The following is a 21,486-nucleotide window of genomic DNA, read 5'->3' as shown; positions in this document are numbered from 1 at the left end:
TCACCTGGGATGAAGCAGTCCACATCGGTATCTTGGCGTAATGCTTGTTCATACCAACTGCTGGTTAGCATTCTTTGTGACAGAATTTTAAACCAGAATTGTGGCACAATTTTGGTGCAAAATATTATATCTTATGCCATGCCCCCTTCCCACAAAGCTCTACCACCTCCTCGGTAGGACCCACTCCCCTTTTCAAGCAAGTTAGAAATAAATGTGGAAACACTAGTTGCACCAATTTACACCACTTTTTAAACATATTCTAAGCATAGATACATTTGTAAATCTAGGCCCATGTTTTTTAACCAGACAACTGGGGAGCTCTATGCATGGGAATATAAACAGCTTCCATTGAAAGCAATGGGATCTGTAAAACTCCCCTTGTACTGAGCTCCCCATAGTGGTGACTTCAGGTATTTACCATGGATTTATATCGGAAGCAGAATAAAGAGTTCAGGACAGAGCCTTACACAGTACGGGGCTGTGGTGCTGTGGTCTGCCTCCATGGTAAATACAGCACTGATACTTTTGTTATACAAAAATCTTTTCACTCTAAAATGTGCAGGGGTATAATGCAGTACAGGCATTTCCAAAGTCTACTCCCACTTTATAATGGTTCTTTCAGAACATTTTATGATCCCAGAGATGCATTCTCCTTAATAGACCCTTTTATAAGTATCTGAAAGTCACACTATTATGGAACTATTGTAACTTTCCTGCCTGGTGTGTTAGTTTTTTTCTTCCACACTATTTCTGTAATCATTGTTTACTAGCAATGTAACTCCTCTGGAGAGGTGAGACTTACTGTCGGTATATGCATTTTTCTTATCCACTAAGTGATAATTTCACTGGTTACTCCTTCTCCTTTAATCAGGCAGTACATAAGCTTAACCACTGGTGTATCCCCAACCACCAATTGTTGAGCACTTCTATCACTTTAGTAGTACTTATCTAGCCAACACCTACTGTATGTGGAATAGGAAAGAGATACCACTGTGCATAAGCTCACAGAAATTTTCTATTGTTTTTTTTATTTTTTCATATTTTTGGGGGCTAAAATAATTTTAGTTATGTCTATGGTAAAATGTGAAAATGTTTATTTATACCACATTTTCACTTGTAGTGTTATAGTAGCAATTTTGGGGTTGGCATGCTAAAGGTGTGTACATTTTAAAGTTTTTCTACACAGACTTCCTAAAAGAACTTCAAAATCACCTGCAGAAATATATGTAAAAAATGCACATATTAATAAACTGCGCAAAAAGATGCTTGACACTGCATGAAGTAATAGTTGGTAGCAGCACAAGATTCTCTGATTATCTTAAAAGGGATGTCCCATTAAGGCAGCGTATCCTCTAGGATACGAGATGTGTCTGATCAATGGGGATCCAACTGCTGGGGCTTCTGCTCCCTCATTTGAATGGAGCAGCAGTCATGGATATGGATACATGGTGCCACTTCATCCAGCTTTGTAGGGCTGCTGGAGATAGCCCAGTGCTTATTCTAATTGCTGGACTGGACGTGGATTTGCAACCCAATTGCAAATCTAGGTGCAGATGAAAAGTAGCGAAAAATCACAAGCACTATCCACAGTTGCTAACACATGCATTACTTGCACCCTTAGACATAATAAAGTCTGGTTTAACAAAATTGACTGGATGGGTGATATATGATGTCAATTGATTTTTATCATTTATACGTATTACACGATGCAAGGAATGCATTAAAGGGGTGTTCCGAGATTGGGAATGAGTGGTCTAGGTTCATTACCAAGCTCCCATACTTTCTACACGTGAAGTATAATGGATAGGGCATTACAAATTAACAATGTGTCACTGTGTCCTCCTTACTAAGTATTGTATTTAGGCAACTGTTAAATTTCATATTGCATTTGATGTCATATGCCTGGTTTACAGTATGAGGCGTAGGTCTGGCATAATCCAAGAGACATGAATGGAACTAACTATTAAATTTTTTTTCCTGCCTTTGGGCAGAATTGGGTGGTCCTGCTTCTCACCAAGGGAGGGTTTTTTCAGGAAGTTTAGTTAGAGTTGGAGTTAGACGTTGAAGGAAACAACATGGCGCAGTGCGGGGATGTGTTTCCCCCTCCCATGCAAGAGTCCAGGAAGCAGCTCAGAGAGCACCCCCTCCTTGCATTTGATTAAACTAAAGACTTTGGGGGTCATTTACAAATTTTCAGGCGCAGATAGCGAGGTAACAGTTATTTGCGCCGCCATCTGAGACTTTTCCCCAATCACGCCAGGTCTAAAATTGTAGGCTAGACGTGGGAGGGCTGGCATGTCCATCTCATTCATAATTTTTTACACCTGCGCCTCTTCATAACTTTGGCAGATCCACCGCCAGGTATGGGGCTTTATTATGACTAGCGTCTAAAATGCTGGTCTTAATAAATGTTCCCCTTTATGTACGTGAGAGGGACAGCCGGCAAGAGACACCCTGCTCATTAATCTGAGTAGAGACTGAAGCCAGATAGGAGCTAAGAGAAGCCTTTGGACCGACTGCCAGTACTTTGCATCCTGCTAATACCAAGTGGAGTGAATTCCAACCAAGTAAAGAAACATTTTTGTATTGCCGAATTCATTCAGTAAACTATGTTAAAGTTTTTAAGTTTGGACTTCTTTGTCTACTCCAACTTAATTATTTCAACGGACCAATCCCAAGGACCACAGTGACACAAGGACACTACATAGGCCATATTATACCACTCGCAGACCTCAACACGAATATACTGGAGCTCCCAGGGGCGTACATTTCACATGCTCACCACTGCTCGACAATCAATGGCCTCAAAGGTGACCGTGCAGGAACTGTAAGTGATTAAGTTCACTGCTGAGGCCAGCAGTGAAGTGTCAGAGATAACAGCTTTGTGGTAGACCAGAGTGCTCATGATAGGTGAATCTTTTTTTTTATTTTTTACTTTGGCACCCCCAGCCTCTTCACTGTGCGTTCTTGGTCTTGGAAAATCTCTTTAAAGAGGCCCTGTCACCAGGATCAACCCTATTAAACCAGACATACTGGCTGGTAGGGCTCATCATGCTGATTAAAACAATACCTTCTTTTGTCTGTACAATAAATAGCTGCTGAGATATCTGTGTTTTTATTCATATGCAAATTAGCAATTTGAGCAGATCTTAGTGTGGTGAAGCTATGGTACATAGTGTATATGATATATAGATACTAGGACACAGCTCTGCCCTCAGCATGTCTAGCCCTGTCACTCAAAAGGAGAGGGGAGTGTGCAGTGCACAGGGGATGTTACAAGGCAGTGTTGAGATGATTTAGCCCCGCACCTATTGCTAATTTGCATATTAATAAAAACTCAGATTTCTTTGCAGCTGTTTAACATACAGACAAAAGAAAGTTATCATTTTAATCAGCATAATGAGCCTTATCAGGCAGTATGTCTGGTTTAATAGGGTTGATCCTGATCACAGAGCCTCTTTAACTAAGACTTATTTTAGCCAATTGCTGGAGAAAATAAAACAAATGATTTAATTCACCCTTTCAGGACCCTGTCATATTTCACTTTAAGGACCAGGTCGGTTTTTGGAAATTTGACATGTGTCACTTTTAGGGATAAGCAAATCGACTTTGAATAAAACATCTGAAGTCGATTCGCATAAAACTTTGTTCCAATACTGTACAGAGCAGAAGCTCCGTACAGTATTTGAATGTATTGGCTCAGATGAGCCGAAGATATTACTTCGCGAAGTTTCACAAAACTTCGGGAAATAACTTCATAAATTAATTTGTACTGTAAAATACCATTTCCCAAACTCGGGTTCGATTACAAGTGGTACCTTGGAACCGAACTTTTATGTTTGGATCATTTTGTAAATACCATTTTATTTTTTGGGGACGTTAGAAGGCTTAGAATTTTAGAAGCAAATCTTAAAATTTTAAAGAAAACTTCCAAAACCCACTTTTTTAAGGACTAGTTCAGTTATGATGTCACTGGTGGGCTTACATAATAGAAACCACCCATAAATTGCGCCATTTTAGGAACTATACCCCTCAAGATATTCAAAACAGATTTTTACAAACTTTGTAACCCTTTAGGTGTTTCACAAGAATTAAAGGAATATGTATATAACATTCAGAATTTCACTATATTGGCAGCAATTCCATTTTAATCCATATTTTCCTTTAACAAAGCAAGGGTTAACATCCAAACAAAACTAAATATTTATTACCCTGTTTCTTTAGTTTACAGAAACACCCCATTTGTGATCGTAAACTGCTATATGGACAAATGGCAGGGCACAGAAGGAAATTAGCAATTTATAGTTTTTGAAGGGCAGATTTCACTGGGATAATTTTAAGTTGTCACATTTAAAGACCCCCTGATGTACCCCTAGAGTAGAAACTCCAAAAAAGTGACCCCATTTTGGAAACTACAGGATAAGGTTTTGTTAGTACCATTTTGGGATATATATAATTTTTGATTTCTCTATATTACGCTTTATGTGAGGTAAGGTAACAAAAAATGGCTGTTCTGGCACAGTTTATATTTTTAGTTTTTTACAGTGTTCAGCTGACAGGTTAGATCATGTGCTATTTTTATAGAGCACATTGATACGGACGCAAAAATACCAAATATGACTGTTTTTTGTTTCTGTTTTACATAATAAAGAATTTTTGAGAAAAAAAATAATGTTTTTATGTCTCTGTTTTCTGAAAGCCATTTTTTTTTTTACTTTTCTGCTGATCGTCTTGTGCAGGGACTCATTTTTTGCTGGAAGAGTTAGTAACATAGTAACATAGTTTATAAGGCCGAAAAAAGACATCCAGTTCGGCCTGTTATACTGCAAGTTGATCCAGAGTAAGACAAAAATAAAAAAATAACTGTGAGGTGGAAGCCAATTTTCCACACTTAAGGGGAAAAACATTCCTTCCTGACTCCAATCAGACAATCAGAAAAGCTCCATGGATCACCGACCCATTCCCAGTAGCTCTAACCTGTTATATTATTACACTCCAGAAATACATCCAGGCCCCTCTTGAACTATTTTAGTGAACTCACCATCATCACCTCCTCATGCAGAAAGTTCCATAGTCTCACTGCTCTTACCGTAAAGAATCCTCTTTCCTCCAGATGCAGAGGATGTCCCCTTGTCACAGTCCTGGGGATAAGACATGATGGAGAGATCTCTGTACTGACCCCTGATATATTTATACATACTGTGGTGTCTCTCAGGGTGAAGTAGTTGAGGGTGTATATGTATCTCCCAGGTTCCTAACATATGCTCAGGAGTTCTATTTAGGAAGGGGTTAAAAACCTAAGCCTGGGTCCTGATGAGCTCCACATGGCGAGTTGCTAGATAACTAGGCTGGCAGCACACTTGCTCAGAACTTTCCTGGGAGTGAGAGAAGCCACACTGAAAGACCTGAAGGTCCAGAGCAAGCTAAACCGCAAGTATCACAGGTTGCTGTTCAGACTGTGTGTCTATTTTGGGTGGACTGAGGCTAGCTCAGTCCCATCCTAGTGAGGGACCCACTGTTTAGTTAGAGCCTGGACAAGGTTAGGTGTTTTGTTTATGTTTTGGTTTATGCAACCTGTGGAAATAAAACTGTCAGGATGCCAGTTTAAATACACTTCTGTCTCCTGAGTCCTTCTTGTGCGTAAAAGCCTGACGATTCCCTCCTACCTTTCACCCCTGGCAAGGTGAGCTTGCAAGACAGACTGTCACAATAGTTATTAGATCTTCCCTCAGTCATCTTTCTTCTAAAGTGGATAACCCTAATTTGGATAATCTTTCAGGGTACTGTAGTCCACCCATTCCAGTTATTACTTTAGTTGCCCTCCTCTGAACTCTCTCCAGGTCTGCTATGTCTGCCTTGTTCACAGGAGCCCAGAACTGTACACAGTACTCCATGTGTGGTGTGACTAGTGATTTGTAAAGTGGTAGGACTATGTTCTCATCATGGGCATCTTTTGATGCAACCCATTATCTTATTGGCCTTGGCAGCAGCTGCCTGACACTGGCTTCTACAGCTTAGTTTGCTGCTCACTAAAATTCCTATTTTCCATGTCAGTGTTACCCAGTGTTTTACCATTTATTATGTATGGGTGAATTGCATTATTCCTTCCCATGTGCATAACCTTACATTTGTCAGTGTTAAACCCCATCTGCCACTTATCTGCCCAAGCCTCCAATCTATCCAGATCACCTTGTAGCAGTATACTGTCCTCTTCCGTGTTAATTACTTTACACAGTTTAGTGTCATCTGCAAAAATTTATATTTTACTGTGAAGCCTTCTACAAGATCATTAATAAATATATTGAAGAGAATAGGGCCCAATGCTAACCTCTGAGGTACTCCACTAGTGACAGTGACCCAATCTGAGTGTGTACCATTAAAAACCATCCACTGTTTACCCACAACAGATGTTAAACTTACCAGCCTATAGTTTTCGGGCTCTCTTTTTGGACCCTTTTTGAATATTGGCACCACATTTGCTATGCGCCAATCCTGTGGAACACTTCCTGTCAGTATAGAGTCCTTAAAATATCAGAAATAAGGGTCTGGCTATGATATTACTTATTTCTCTTAGGATACGGGGGTGTATGCCCCTCTGGTCCTGGCGATTTGTCTATTTTAATCTTTTTAAGATGTCGCTGTACTTCTTCCTGGGTCAGACAGGGCACTTTTAATGGGGAATTAACATTTACATTCTGCATCTCACCTGACAGTTTATATTTCTCAGCGGAGAAAAAAATATTAAATAGCTTTGCTTTCTCCTCATCACTCTCTGCAACTCCCCCCTCATTACTCTGTAGTAGGCCGACTACTTTTTTTTACCATTTATATAATTGACAAACATTTTAGGGTTAGTTTTGCTCTCTTTGGAAATTAATCTCTCGGTCTCTAGTTTGGCTGCTTTTATTTGTTTTTTACATGTTCTATAGTTTTTCAGTACTTCCTCGCCACCCTCCTGTTTTAGTGATTTAAATGCTTTCTTTTTGTCATTTATTGCTTTCTTTACAGTTCTATTTATCTACATTGTTTTTTTCTTGTTCCTTAAACTTTTATTCCCATACGGTATGTACCTCTTACAATTAGAGTTTAGGATGCTTTTAAAAATATTCCATTTTGTGGCTGTATTTTTATTTTTGAGGACTTTGTCCCAGTTAGTTAGGCCTATGGCCTCTCTAAGTTGGCAAAATTTTGCTGTTTTGAAGTTTGGTATTTTTGTTCCTCCCTAAAGAAACACCCTTTTGGATGACAATTGGAAGGTTATTACTTTATGGTCACTATATCCCGGGTGTCCCCCAACCTGCACATCTGTTGTTCTGTCAGGTCTATTGGTTAATACTAAGTGCAGTATGACTGTCCCTCTGGTCAGGTCCTGAACCAGTTGGGTAGGGTAATTGTATTTGGTTATTGCCAAGAACCTGTTTCCTTTATGAGATATACAATTTTCAGTTTCCCAGTCTATATCTGGTTAGTTGAAGTCTCCAATAATAATGACCTCATTATGATCTGCCGCCTCGTCTATCTCGTTTAGTAGCAGATTTTCAGTGGACTCTGGTATATTAGGTGGTTTATAATAAACTCCTATTAGTATTTTATTGTTTTTGCTTCCATGTATTTCTACCCACAGTGACTCCACATGTTCATGTCCCTCACTTATATCTTCTTGGACTGTGGGCTTTAGACAGGACTTTACATAAAGGCAGACCCCTCCCCCTCTCCGCTTTTTGCAATCCATTCTAAACAGACTGAAACCCTGTACATTAACTGCCCAGTCATAGCTATCATCCAGCCATGTCTCAGTTGTTCCCACAATGTCATAGTCCTCCTCACACATCACTAATTCCAGTTCACCATTTTTATTAGTCAGGATTCTGGCATTAGTATACATACAATTGATAGGTTTATGTATATTTTTTACCCTACACCTTTCCTTCTGAACTGTTCTAGTCCCTCCTTCCATTCCTCCCCCAGTCTCTATCTGCACTTTCCCATCCTATACTGTAATTACCTCCCCCCAGTCCCTAGGTTAAACACTCCTCCAACCTTCTAGCCATCATCTCCCCCAACACAGCTGCCCCTTCCCCATTAAGGTGCAGCCCATCCCTACGATATAGCCTGTAGCCGACAGAGAAGTCGGCCCAGTTCTCCAGGATCCCAAACCCCTCCTTCCTACATCAGTTCTTGAGCCACTTCTTGTTAACGTTGATGTTTTTATTGGTACAATTTTTAGGTACATATGATTTTTTGATCATTCAATATTACACTTTTTGTGGTAAGGTGCCAAAAAAATGTTTGTTTTGGCACAGTTTTATGTTTATTTTTACGCCATTCACCTTAGGGGGTAGATCATGTGATATTTTGTAGAGCAGGTTGTTAGTGGTGCAACGATTTTTAGTTTTACACAATAAAAGCATAAAAAAAAAAGAAAAATCATGTTTTTGTGTCTATTCTGAAAGCCATATTTGTTTTATTTTTTGGGTGTAGGGACTCAATTTTTGCAGGATGAGATGATGGTTTGGTACTATTTTGGGATACATATGACTATTTGATCACTTGGTATTACACTTTTTGTGATGTAAGGTGACAAAAAATTTATGTTTTAGCACAATTTTTATTTTTATTTTTTTACGGCGTTCGGGTGACAGGGTGGAACATGTAATATTTATATAGAGCATGTTGTTGCGGAAGTGGTGATACCTACTGTCTGTTTTTTATTTTTCGATTTTGTTACAATTTTATGTGTTTTCTTATGGGAAAGGGACTTTTATTTTACTTAAAACTTAATTTCTTTATTATAAAAAACACTTTTTTTACTTTTTATTTTTGTCCCACTCTGACTTCAACTTCTGGTGGTCTGATTCGCTCTGCAATGCGTTACAATACATCTGTATTATCATGGATTGCCTGTCAGCCTTTACATTGACAGCTTGGAAGGTGTCGGGCTGCCTTCCCTGCTATCGGGTCCCAGTCACTGCAGACTTAGAGGGAAATAGTACCCTCCACAAACCCCCTGCATGCTGCGATAGGATTGACCATTGCATAAAAGGGTTAATACGCTGGCATCGATGAAAACACCAGTGACTGCCGGGTCAGTGCTGCTGATAGGACAGGCGCAGCGCCGTACATGTTAACATGGGTTAACAGTAAAATTTAACAAAAACAAATTTTGGTGCATATGCTTGAGTTGCATTTGCTGATAAGATAAATGACACTTGAATTATGCACCACAGCTGCAAAAACAGCACATAAGGTGACCTGGTGTTTTACAAGATTAACGTTACTGACTGGTGTTGCAGCAGGATTATCAGTGGCTTTGTCTGGCATTTGACCTACTCCTTGTAATTTTCTTCAAAGTCTGTAAAAAGTCTCTGTTTATAAATTACTTGAATCTGACAAGTGACTAGCACACTATTCTGCAAGGAAATATCATCAGAGCGTAAACAATGTAAAACCTTCATTAGGTCAAAAAGTATAAAAGGTGTTCAACAAAATATAAACAGTCAATAATTATAATCCTAAATAACAACAGATAACTGTACATATAAAAATATCCATTCATTTTGCTTCTAATATGTGCAGATGTGATGTCTACAATTGTTTCCCCAGCTTCCTTAAAGGGGTTTTCTCACTTCAGCAAACGGCATTTCTTATGCTGAGGAATTTAAATGCATGCCACTAATGTATTGTTATAATCCTTATTGCTTCCTTTGCTGGCTGGATAAAATTTTCCATCGCATTATACACTACTGGTTATGACCACCTTACAATCTATTAGTGGTGGTCCTGTTTGCACACTATAAGAAAAATCACTAGCCTATGTGTGCCCCCACGGTCCCCACCACCAAATAGGTCGGAGCTTTTTACTATAGTATACAAGCACGACCACCACTGATGGATTGCAGGGTGGTTGTAACCATGGAAACGAGCAGTGTATAATGTGATGGAAAAATTAAACCAGCCAGCAAAGGAAGCAATATGGATAATAACAGTATATTAGTAAGTGCCTTGTATTAACTTTTTCTGCATAATAAATGCAGAGTGTGGTAACCCCTTTTAGTTTCCAGGCTGTGTTCAGTTGGGCTGTAAATATACATCCGAATGAAACACTCCAAGGATGCTAATATAGAATAATAAGACCTATATTTAGCATTCCGGGAGCTAGATAAACATCTACAAGAGCAGACAAAAAATGAAAACTAAACTGGTCACATTGACAATAAGTCCTTGTATAGTTTCAAAAGGCTACTCATTAAAGGGGTTATAAGAAACTATAAATTGCCCCCCCCCCCATATGCCAGGCCCCTCACACAGAATATACTTACCCCTCTCACTGCCCCGCTCCTGGTCCCCGCACTGCCGTTTATCCCCCTGCGCCGATAAAAACATCCGGTGTCAGGGAGGGGAACAGCCAATGGCAGGCGGGGACGAGCCTCTCTAGCTCGTCCCCGCCCCACCCAGGGTGCAAAATCAGAGCAAAATTTAATCCATAGTCTGCACATGGGTGTGGAACGCTAAATGATGCTGTTTTTTCATTTTAGCTAATGGTAGAGGTCCAGTAAAGCGGGATGACTGACTTTGCCATAATGAGTAGGTAAAACCAAAGGATGTTTGGGAACCCCTGGGAGAGAGAAGACCATTAATTTAGATATGGTAGCTGAGAGCAAAATGATCAATGCAGATGGATGAGATAACTGAATCTGAAGTACTATTGGCATCTTATACCATCTGCAAGTTAATTTAAAAGATGATTCTTGAAATCTGGTCCATTTGGAATAGAGATGAGTGAACCTTTTGAGATTCGGTTTGTTTCAGGTTTGCCACATTTTTCAAAAAGTTCAGACCTGAATCCATTCTTTGCAAAGCAAAATTGCTCCAATTGCCATGAAAATTAGTATATAACATTATATAGTCCCATAGGACTCAGAATTTTAAGATGTAGGCTTGAGTGATTCGAGTTTTGGATCAAAGATTCGAAGTTAATTCGTTCAAACACTTTGGTTTTAATGCTGTCTGAGACCTGTCTCTGTACAGTATTAAAATGTATTGTTTCCATGTAGGCAAACTTTGTTTCACCTGAAGTCGTGCGAGACTTCAGGGAATTAATTTGGTTTAACATTTTAAATTAGGAATCGGCAACCAACGATTCTTAAAAAGTCTGTTTTCTATGAATATTGAGTTAAAGAGTAACTATGTAAAATTTTAATAAGATGTCCCTAATCCCCTAATAAAAGTTTTTCTATTATACTTTATTAATTCATTTTGTATTTTTATTATACTTTTCCCTATGCTCACCATTCTCACCAGTACAGACTGTGGAGTTTCTGAATGGGGCCGCAAAAGCAGGGAGTACGGGCAGAAGCGCATACAGGGTACCCATGTGCTATGCCAGGCGTTAGTAAACCTTCGGGGGGCACGGGCAAGAGCAGCAATATGCACTCCTGCCCATATTCTCTGCTTATGCGGCCCCATTCATAAACTTCACAGTCCGTACTCCGTACACCACTGAGCTCCACTGGCCGATACACATCCGGTGGGTGGAACGCACGCCGTTTCACATGTTTAGAATAGGCTCCGCCCACTTATTTGGGCGCGATCCTGTCTCCCTTTTAAAACAAGCCATATGGAAATAGGAGGTTACACCCACTACTGGTGTATTTGGAGCATAGCTCAGTTTCTTCTGGCGCAATTATCACCAACCTTTCACCATATCCACATCACTCTGCGACACAGGTAAGTGATGGAAGGCTTTGCTCTTCTATGTTCTCTAATGTTCTTGCATGTCTCTTATGAGAAAAAAATATATTGTATGGAAAGGGGGTTAGGTTTTTCTGGATGTGAGAATACAGGAGTCATTAGGATAGCATGTAACCCTATTAAATGCAGTGGTATCTCATTAGGAGAAAATATGCACTAGACCTAAATATTGGGATTTGGAACTGGACATTTCTTCCTTAAATACTCATTTTCAAGTTGATATGACGCCTCTGCGACATGTAATAGGCTGATGCAGTTTTCACCTTACATGGAAAAGTGACTTTTGACTATAGACGAACTCGAGATCCGGACAAGTATGTTCTACTAGATCGCATGGTCGGCATCTATATCTGTATCTTATCTTATATTATTATTATTATTTTCATTATCTTCATTATTTTCATATATTATTTTCGTATATTATTTATATATTATTTTCTAGAACTATATGCTGTTAATCGAATATAGTATCTACATAGGGCTTGATTGTTATTTTTTTGTAATCTCTTAGTGTCTGAGGAAGGCTTTGCATAGCCGAAAACGTTTAGACGTATTGCCGTATGTTACTATGCTTCAATTTTGAAACAAAATAAAAGAAAAACACAAAGAACATTACATTTATCTGCTGTGATTTTTGTAAAAAAAAAAAATACACCACTGAGCTGACAGCGATGTACAGAGAACTGAAAATGATAACCAAGAAGCAGACTAGCATTACTGTCAGTGCTTGGATCTCTAATCCCACATACTCCTTAGGCTACTTTCACACTTGCGGCAGAGTGATCCGGCAAGCAGTTCCGTCGAATCCGGCAAAACGCACATTACCGGACATTTTTTCATTCAACGGATCCATCGTTCTATCGCCGGAAAGTCAGACCAGATCCGTCAAACCGTATGATAACGTAGATTGTTTTTGCCGGATCTGTCGAAATACCAGATCCGTCTATTCCGTTTTCAAACAGAAATGTCGGATCCGGTATTCAAATTTTCAGAGATGAAATAGATTCAATAAGTTATGCAAATAGTACAGTAGCTATAAAAGACAACCGAAGGTCACTTTCCCCTCAGATGCTCCCTTCTGAAGATTGCAAAGATGATGCCGGACCATATTCATTTTGGATTTCAAGCTCTAATCTGGTTTTACGCTGGAGAAGACGTCTTAGAGCCAGACAGCGTCATCAGCGTCGCTATTGGGTGCATCCAATAACCTCTGCAAGAATAAGAAGGGGAGCTTTTGAAACTCTGTTTCCTGAATTGAGGGATTATCCAGAAGTGTTTTTAAATTACTTGCAGATGACCGTAGAAAGTTTAGATGATCTCTTACGGGTATCACCTCACATCCAAAGACAAGACTCCACTTTCCACCGCTGTGTTTTCCCAGCAGAACGCCTATTGCTGACCACAAGGTAAAGAAAATTTTAATAATTATTATATATTGCTAACTTTATTTTTAATATAATGTTTTTACGGTTGATATTTGTGACACCATAAATCTTTGAGAACCGAAATTTCCTAATTTATTCATGCATCACTGTACAAAGTGCAGAATTGCGGCTGCAAATGAGGCTCTGCATTATTATTTTGACTTCAACATCTTGTCTGGTAACGTTTTTACCCATATATTGGGCATTAACGATGTTGAAAGCACTGTGAGCAATATTGTTCGCCATGGAGAGTCAGTTTTATCATTGCATTTTCAAAAAAAATTGTTAGGCCGGAGAAAATTTCAACAGAACAAATGAATGGCCATAAGGTCCCAAAGAATTGCGTCCGATTGATGTACCTTGCATAGTATTTTTTTAAAAAGTATTTTACTAGTATTTACCCTATATACTGTATATATATATTTTTTTGATTTCTGGCAAGTGGCGAAAGTTTTACCTCACTCCATTTTAAATTTCGGCTTGGGATATCAACTGTCTCCATATTTGTGAGGGAGACATGCCGTGTTTTGTGGGAACAACTGCATGATGAATTTATCCCACATCCAAATCGACAGCATTGGACAGAAATAGCTGAAAAATTTGGGGACGTTTGTCAGTTTCCCAACTGCATCGGTGCGGTAGACGATAAATATATTAGGATTATCAAGCCCCAAGGAACCAGGTCAGGGTTTTTCAACTATAAGAAATATTTCTCTATCATCCTAATGGCCATCGCAGATGCCCAATATCATTTTGTTGCCGTCGACATAGGGGCCTATGACCGCACCAACGATTCAATGGTTTTTAAAAATTCTTATATGGGCCGTTGTCTATATAACAGACAATTTGATTTTCCTCTGCCTCAACCACTGGCAGGTACAGATGCCCCACCCATGCCGTTTGTATTGGTTGGTGATGAGGCCTTCCAAATGTGTGGAAATCTTCTGAAACCATAGTACAGCCGCGGATTAGATTTAAAAAAACGCACATTCAACTACCGCTGACAAGGGCTCGAAGGATGGTGGAATGCATATTCGGCTTTTGGTTGCAAAATAGAGGATTTTCACTAAACCCATTCATATGAAAGTACAAACGGTCGATGAGGTGGTAAAGTTTGCTGTTGTGTTGCACAACTACCTCCTTAAAAAAGAACCACTAAATTTGGAACAGATACCGGAGAACAGCGAGATGACCAGCATTCAAAGTTTTGGACTGTGGTCAAGTGTAGCGGTTGCAAGGATGAGAGACTCTTTTGCGGATTATTTCTGCTCTGATGCCAGAAGGGTGAACTGGCAGGACTGATTTGTATAAACAGTTTGTGATTAATTTTCCATGAACCGTTAAGTTATTCTGTTTGTTTGCGTGTTGCATGTTGGTGGTTACAGTGGGGTGTATTGTTGTATATTTATTTTTTTGTTCATTAAATTTTGTTTATCACCGTACATTGAATATTGTTTTGTATATTTATGTCCCCACGCTTGAGGAGCGACACATACTTGCGTCGCTCCACTGGCGCTGGGAGATTAGGTCCGGCCTGTTATAGACCCTAATGTTCAATCTCCCCACGCTTGGGGAGCGACACATAATTGTGTCGCTCCACAGGCGATGTTAGATTTGGTCAGACCTGTTATAGACACTAATGTTCAATCTCCCCACGCTTGAAGAGCGACACATACTTGTGTCGCTCCACTGGCACTGGGAGATTAGGTCAGGCCTGTTATAGACACTAATGTTCAATCTCCCCACGCTTGAGGAGCGACACATACTTGTGTCGCTCCACTGGCACTGGGAGATTAGGTCCGGCCTGTTATAGACCCTAATGTTCAATCTCCCCACGCTTGGGGAGCGACACATAATTAGTGTCTATAACAGGCCTGACCAAATCTAACATCACCTGTGGAGCGACACAATGTTCAATCTCCCCACGCTTGAGGAGCGACACATACTTGTGTCGCTCCACTGGTGCTGGGAGATTTGATTAGGCCTGTTATACACACACTATTGTTCAATCTCCCCATGCTTGAGGAGCGATACATACTTGTGTTGCTCCACTGGCTCTGAGAGATTTGGTCAGGCCTGTTCTAGACACTATTGTTCCATCTCCCCATGCTTGAGGAGTGACACATACTTGTGTCGCTCCACTGGCGCTGGGAGATTAGGTCAGGCCTGTTATAGACACTAATGTTCAATCTCCCCACGCTTGAGGATCGACACATACTTGTGTCGCTCCACTGGCGCTGGGAGATTTAGTCAGGCCTGTTATACACACAATAATGTTCAATCTCCCCACGCTTGAGGAGCGACACATACTTGTGTCGTTCCACTGGCGCTGGGAGATTAGGTCTGGCCTGTTCTACATACACTATATATGTTATCTCCCATCACTGGTGGAGTGACACAAGTATTGGTCGCTTCAAAAGCGATGTGAGATGTTAATTTTTTGTATACACTATTTTAAAAAAAAATAAAACAAATAAATTGTCAAAACCAAATACATTTTATTTTAAAATATAATTTTTGAAAAAATATATAAATAAAATAGAAACAAACAAAAACTACAAATGCCTATATGTAGGCCGAGTTAGAGTAGAAGGTTGGGGGATGGAGGGCAGAACACAGTTTGGTCCCCCTCGGTCCTGTTCTTATGCCCCTGTGGACATATAATTGTGTGTTGTGGGAAGTACAACAGAGGGAGTGTGCAATCTTGAGGGTGGGGCAGGAGAAGGAGTTGACCGAGCAAGAGTAGAGGGAGTGTTGAAACTGGTGGGAGGAAAGTAATGAGGAGGAGAGGAAGAAAAGTTTTGAGTAAAGAGCTTGGTGGTTTGGGAATGGGGATGGGGAGGCTGGGATGGGGGCTGAGGAGGTTGGGATGGGGGATGAGGAGGTTGGGAAGGGGGATAGGTAGTTTGGGAAGGGGGTTGTTGAGGTTGGAATGGAGGATAGGGCATAGATGGGGAATAGGACATTGATGGGGGATAGGGCATGGATGGGGGATAGGTCTGGGGCGGGGGAAGGGGTGTGGGGCAGTGTTGTACTTGCCAAAATACACTGTCCACCTGTCTTTGGGCCTCAAACAGCTGGTCGGGTGTAAACCATTACATCACGGGGAGCAATGATAACCAAAAAAAAACCTGACGGTCTGGCTGGCCGGTTTCTCTGGCAAGCTTGGTTGGCACGTGAGGCTGTCAAGCGGGCTTGCAGGCAGGGCTATTGTGTGGATTTTTCTGTGTCAAAACTTGGATTTTGTTTGTATATTTTTTGGCCTACATTAGAAAAAAATTACAGGAGTGTTATTCATGTTGTAAGACTACTACCCCTAGCATCCATTATGTACTTGAACAACCTGCAGTCCCTATGCAAAAGTACTTTGGGCACACAGGTGGTACAAGTACATAGTGGATGCTAGGAATGGTAGGCAACAGGACTACTATCCCTAGTGTTCAACAATGTACTTGAACCACCTGCAGTCCCTATGCAAAAGTACATAGAACCCACAGGTGGTACAAGTACATAGTGGATGCTATGAGGGGTATTCAACAGGACTACTATCCCTAGAAACCACTATGTACTTGAACCACCTGCAGTCCCTATGCAAAAGTACGTAGGGCCCGCAGGTGGTTTAAGTACAAAGCGGATGCTAGAAGTGGTAGTCAACAGGACTACTACCCCTAGCATTCACTATGTACTTGAACCACCTGCAGTCCCTATGCAAAGGTACATTGGGCCCACAGGTGGTACAAGTACATAGTAGATGCTAGGAGTGGTAGTCCTATGTACTTCAACCACCTGCAGTCCCTATGCAAAAGTACATAGGGCCCGCAGGTGGTTCAAGTACATAGTGGATGCTAGGAGAAGTAGTCAACAGGACTACTACTCCTAGCATGACCTATGTACTACAGCTCCTATGTATAAGTACATAGGAGCTGCTTATATTTATTTATTGTGGAACAACATAAAAAATAAAATAAAAAATTTATACTCACCTATAATGGCGTCCTCCCTTCTCCCTCGCAGGCAGGAACGAACAGACTACAGGAAGTAGACTGCCCCAACAGCTCCTCCTATTTGATTGCACAGGCGCAGAATGAAAAGCCGGATCCGTCAATCCGGCAAACAATGGAAATCTTTTCGACAAATCTGTCATTAATACATTCCTATGGGAAAAATGTGGGATCCGTCATTCCGGCAAGTCTTCAGTTTTTTGGGCCGGAGATAAAACCATAGCATGCTACGGTTTTATCTTTCGCCTGATCAGTCAAAAAGACTGAACTGAAGACATCCTGATGCATCCTGAACGGATTGCTCTCCATTCAGAATGCACGGGGATATGCCTGATCAGTTCTTTTCTGGCATTGAGCCCTTTTGATGGAACTCAGTGCCGGAAAAGAAAAACGCAAGTGTCAAAGAACCCTTAGTGGTGCTCTGTATCTTTAAAGAATCCATATACAATGTGTAGTAGAGCATAACACGGCACTCACCCGGGAGTAAAAATCTTCTTGCTTGATTGCTTTCTGTGGGTTAGAACAACATGGACATGAACATCTAGGCGACGGCCGATTCGTGCATACCTGCTCTTCATCTGGCCTTCCCACACAAACTGTGGCACGCTCCTTAAAGGCAACTAATGAACTACATTATACAGCACATGAAACAAATCATAGCACTAAAAACAAGGATAAAAATGCGTAACCTTACAGTATTGCGCTCTCTTAGAAGATATTTCATAAAAACACACTAAGGTCATTCCTGTCGTTTAAACCTAGAGGGCCCAATGCCACGTTTTTATGATAATTTCTGCCTCCTTTTGCAATAACATTTTTTTATTATCTCCTCCTTTTGTTAACTGTTGTAAATGGAATAAACCACAGAACCGCATTTGGCCAATATCGCCTCCATGTGGCTCGCACATGTGGACGATCAATCTCGGTGCTCCCACCTTAGTTCTAAGTGAGCATGCATGCTCGCCAAAGCGAACCTGCATCGCCCTGATTGTTTTCCCTATATAGTATAAACCACATGTGCATATAATAGCATACACTACATAGTTAGTCTTACAGGTAAAAAAAACTCCTTTAAAAAGAACCCTCTAGGTTTAAACGACAGGAATGACCTTAGCTTATTTTTATGAAATATCTCCTAAGGGAGTGCAATACTGTAAGGTTAGGGTGAAATTCCCGGTTTCTCAAGTACACATTTTTATCCTTGTCTTTAGTGCTATGATTTGTATCATGTGCTGTATAATGTGGCTCATTAGGTGCCTTTAAGCGGCGTGCCACAGTTTGTGTGGGAAGGCCAAAGTGCAGATATGCACGAAACGGCCGTCGCCTAGATGTTCATGTCCATGTTTATGTAACCCGCAGAAAGCAATAAAGCAAGAAGATTTTTACTCCCGGGTGAGTGCCGTGTTATGCTCTACTACACATTGTGTACAGAGAATTGAATTTTAAGTGCACAGGGAATGGTGCGTTTAGGTAGGGAAAAGTATAATAATAATACTAAATTAATTAATAAAGTATAATAGAAAAACTTTTATTAGGGCATTAGGGACATCTTATAAAAATTTTACACAAAGGTTTAGTTACTCTTTAAAATAAATTACCAGTTTCTGACAGAAGTGTCCCAGAATGCACATGATATCAAGGTTTGATAGAAGCTTGAAGGAGTATGCTATTTCCAAGGAAGGGTATAACAAACTTATGCCCTAAAGTAAAGAGTTTAATGGAAGACCAATAGTTGCTTCCTCCACTTCCTTCAGATACATAAATGAAAAAAGGAAACTAAAACAAGGAATTACCAAATTAAAAACAAAAGAAGGAAGGTATATGGAAGAAGATAAAGAACTAGCTGACTGCCTCAATGAATACTTCTGTTCAGTTTTTACAAAGGAAAATGAAGGAAAAGGACCTCAGTTAGGAAGGAAGACTAATGAATCTTTTGATGCATGTGTCTTTACAGAGGAAGAGGTTCTAAGTCAGCTGTCTAAAATTAATACAAATAAGTCACAGGGGCCTGATGGGATACACCCAAAGCTATTAAAAGAGCTTAGCGGTGAACTAGCAAAACCATTAACAGATTTATTTAACCAGTCACTGGAAATTAGCAAATGTTGTGCCTATTCACAAAAAAGGTAGTAGGGAGGAATCGGGCAACTATAGGCCAGTAAGCCTGACATCAATAGTGGGGAAATTAATGGAAACCATACTTAAAGAGGACCTTTCACCGATTCTTACCCTATGAACTAACTATACAGACATGTGGAGCGGCGCCCGGGGATCTCACTGCACTTACTATTATCCCCGGGCGCCGCTCCGTTCTCCCGTTATGCCCTCCGGTATCTCCGCTCACTAAGTTATAGTAGGCGGAGATACCAGTCCCTAAGTTATGGTAGGCGGAGTCTGCCCTAGCGCTGGCCAATCGCAGCGCAGAGCTCACATCCTGGGAGGTTATTTTCTCCCAGGCTGTGAGCTCTGCAATGCGATTGGCCAGCGCTAGGGCAGACTCCGCCTACCATAACTTAGGGAACAGAGATACCGGAGGGCATAACGGGAGAACGGAGCGGCGCCCGGGGATAATAGTAAGTGCAGAGAGATCCCAGGGCGCCGCTCCACATGTCTGTATACTTAGTTCATAGGGTAGGAATCGGTGAAAGGTCCTCTTTAAGGAGAGGATTGTGGAACATCTAAAATCCCATGGATTGAATGATGAAAAACAGCATGGGTTTACTTCAGGGAGATCATGTCAAACTAATATTATAGATTTTTGGGATTGGGTGACTAAAATAATAGATGGCGGAGGTGCAGTAGACATCGCTTATCTAGACTTTAGTAAGGCTTTTGATATTGTCCCACATAGAAGGCTTATAAATAAATTACAGTCTTTGTGCTTGGACTCCCATATTGTTGAATGGATTAGGCAGTGGCTGAGGGACAGACAACAGAGGGTTGTAGTCAATAGAGTATATTCAGACCATGGTCTTGTTACCAGTGGGGTACCTCAGGGATCTGTTCTGGGACCCATATTGTTTAATATCTTTATCAGCGAAATTGCAGAAGGCCTCGATGGTAAGGTGTGTCTTTTTGCTGATGACACAAAGATTTGTAACAAGGTTGATGTTCCTGGAGGGATACACCAAATGGAAAAGGATTTAGGAAAACTAGAGGAATGATCAAAAATCTGGCAACTAAAATTTAATGTTGATAAGTGCAAGCTAATGCACCTAGGGCGTAAAAACCCAAGAGCAGAATAAAAAATCTGTGATACAGTCCTAACCTCAGTATCTGAGGAAATGGATTTAGGGGGTCATTATTTCAGAAGACTTAAAGGTAGGCAGACAATGTCATAGAGCATCAGGAAATGCTAGCAGAATGCTTGGGTGTATAGGGAGAGGAATTACCAGTAGAAAGAGGGAGGTGCTCATGCCGCTCTACAGAGCACTAGTGAGACCTCATTTGGAGTATTGTGCGCAGTACTGGAGACCATATCTCCAGAAGGATATTGATACTTTGGAGAGAGTTCCGAGAAGAGCTACTAAACTAGTACATGGATTGCAGGATAAAACTTACGAGGAAAGATTAAAGGACCTTAACATGTATAGCTTGGAAGAAAGACGAGACAGAGGGGATATGATAGAAACTTTTAAATACATAAAGGAAATCAGGAAAGAATATTTAAAAGAAGAAAAACTGCTACAAGAGGACATACCGTTTTTTTCGCCCTATAAGACTGTACTGCAGGCAGGCAATGTTTAACTATAGATATGTTCGATCCAGCAGCCTGTACTTACGATCATAGCAGGCTGGAGGCAGGAGGCAGGGCGGGCACTGGCAGCATAACTTTCTACGTCACGTGCTTGCGCCGCCTGCTTCATTCATAAAGTGGGCGGAACAGGCACGTGATGTAGGAAGTTACGCTGCAAGTGCCCACCCGCCCACCCTGCCTCCAGCCTGCTATGATCGTAAGTAAAGGCTATTTATAGTTAAACATTGCCTGCCTGCAGTTACAGTACATACAGTGAAATAGAATACAGTGACTGCACCTGGCCCCGCTGCCATTACAAAACTAAAGGCCGGCCCCCAGCCCCTCCTCCCCCCTCGCTGATACACACGCCGGCCGCGCTGTGCAGCTTGCGGTCGGCGGTGTATCAGTGTAAACAGTGCAGCATTCGCCCCCATAAGACGCACTGACATTTTCCTCCCACTTTTGGGGGGGGGAGTGCGTCTTATAGGGCGAACAATACGGTAGTTTTAAATTAGAGGGGCAAAGGTTTAAAAGTAATATTAGGAAGTATTACTTTACTAAGAGAGTAGTGGAT

Source organism: Bufo bufo, chromosome 4, assembly GCF_905171765.1.
Source record: "Bufo bufo chromosome 4, aBufBuf1.1, whole genome shotgun sequence".
NCBI lineage: Eukaryota > Metazoa > Chordata > Amphibia > Anura > Bufonidae > Bufo > Bufo bufo.
This window is presented reverse-complemented; position numbering follows the sequence as displayed.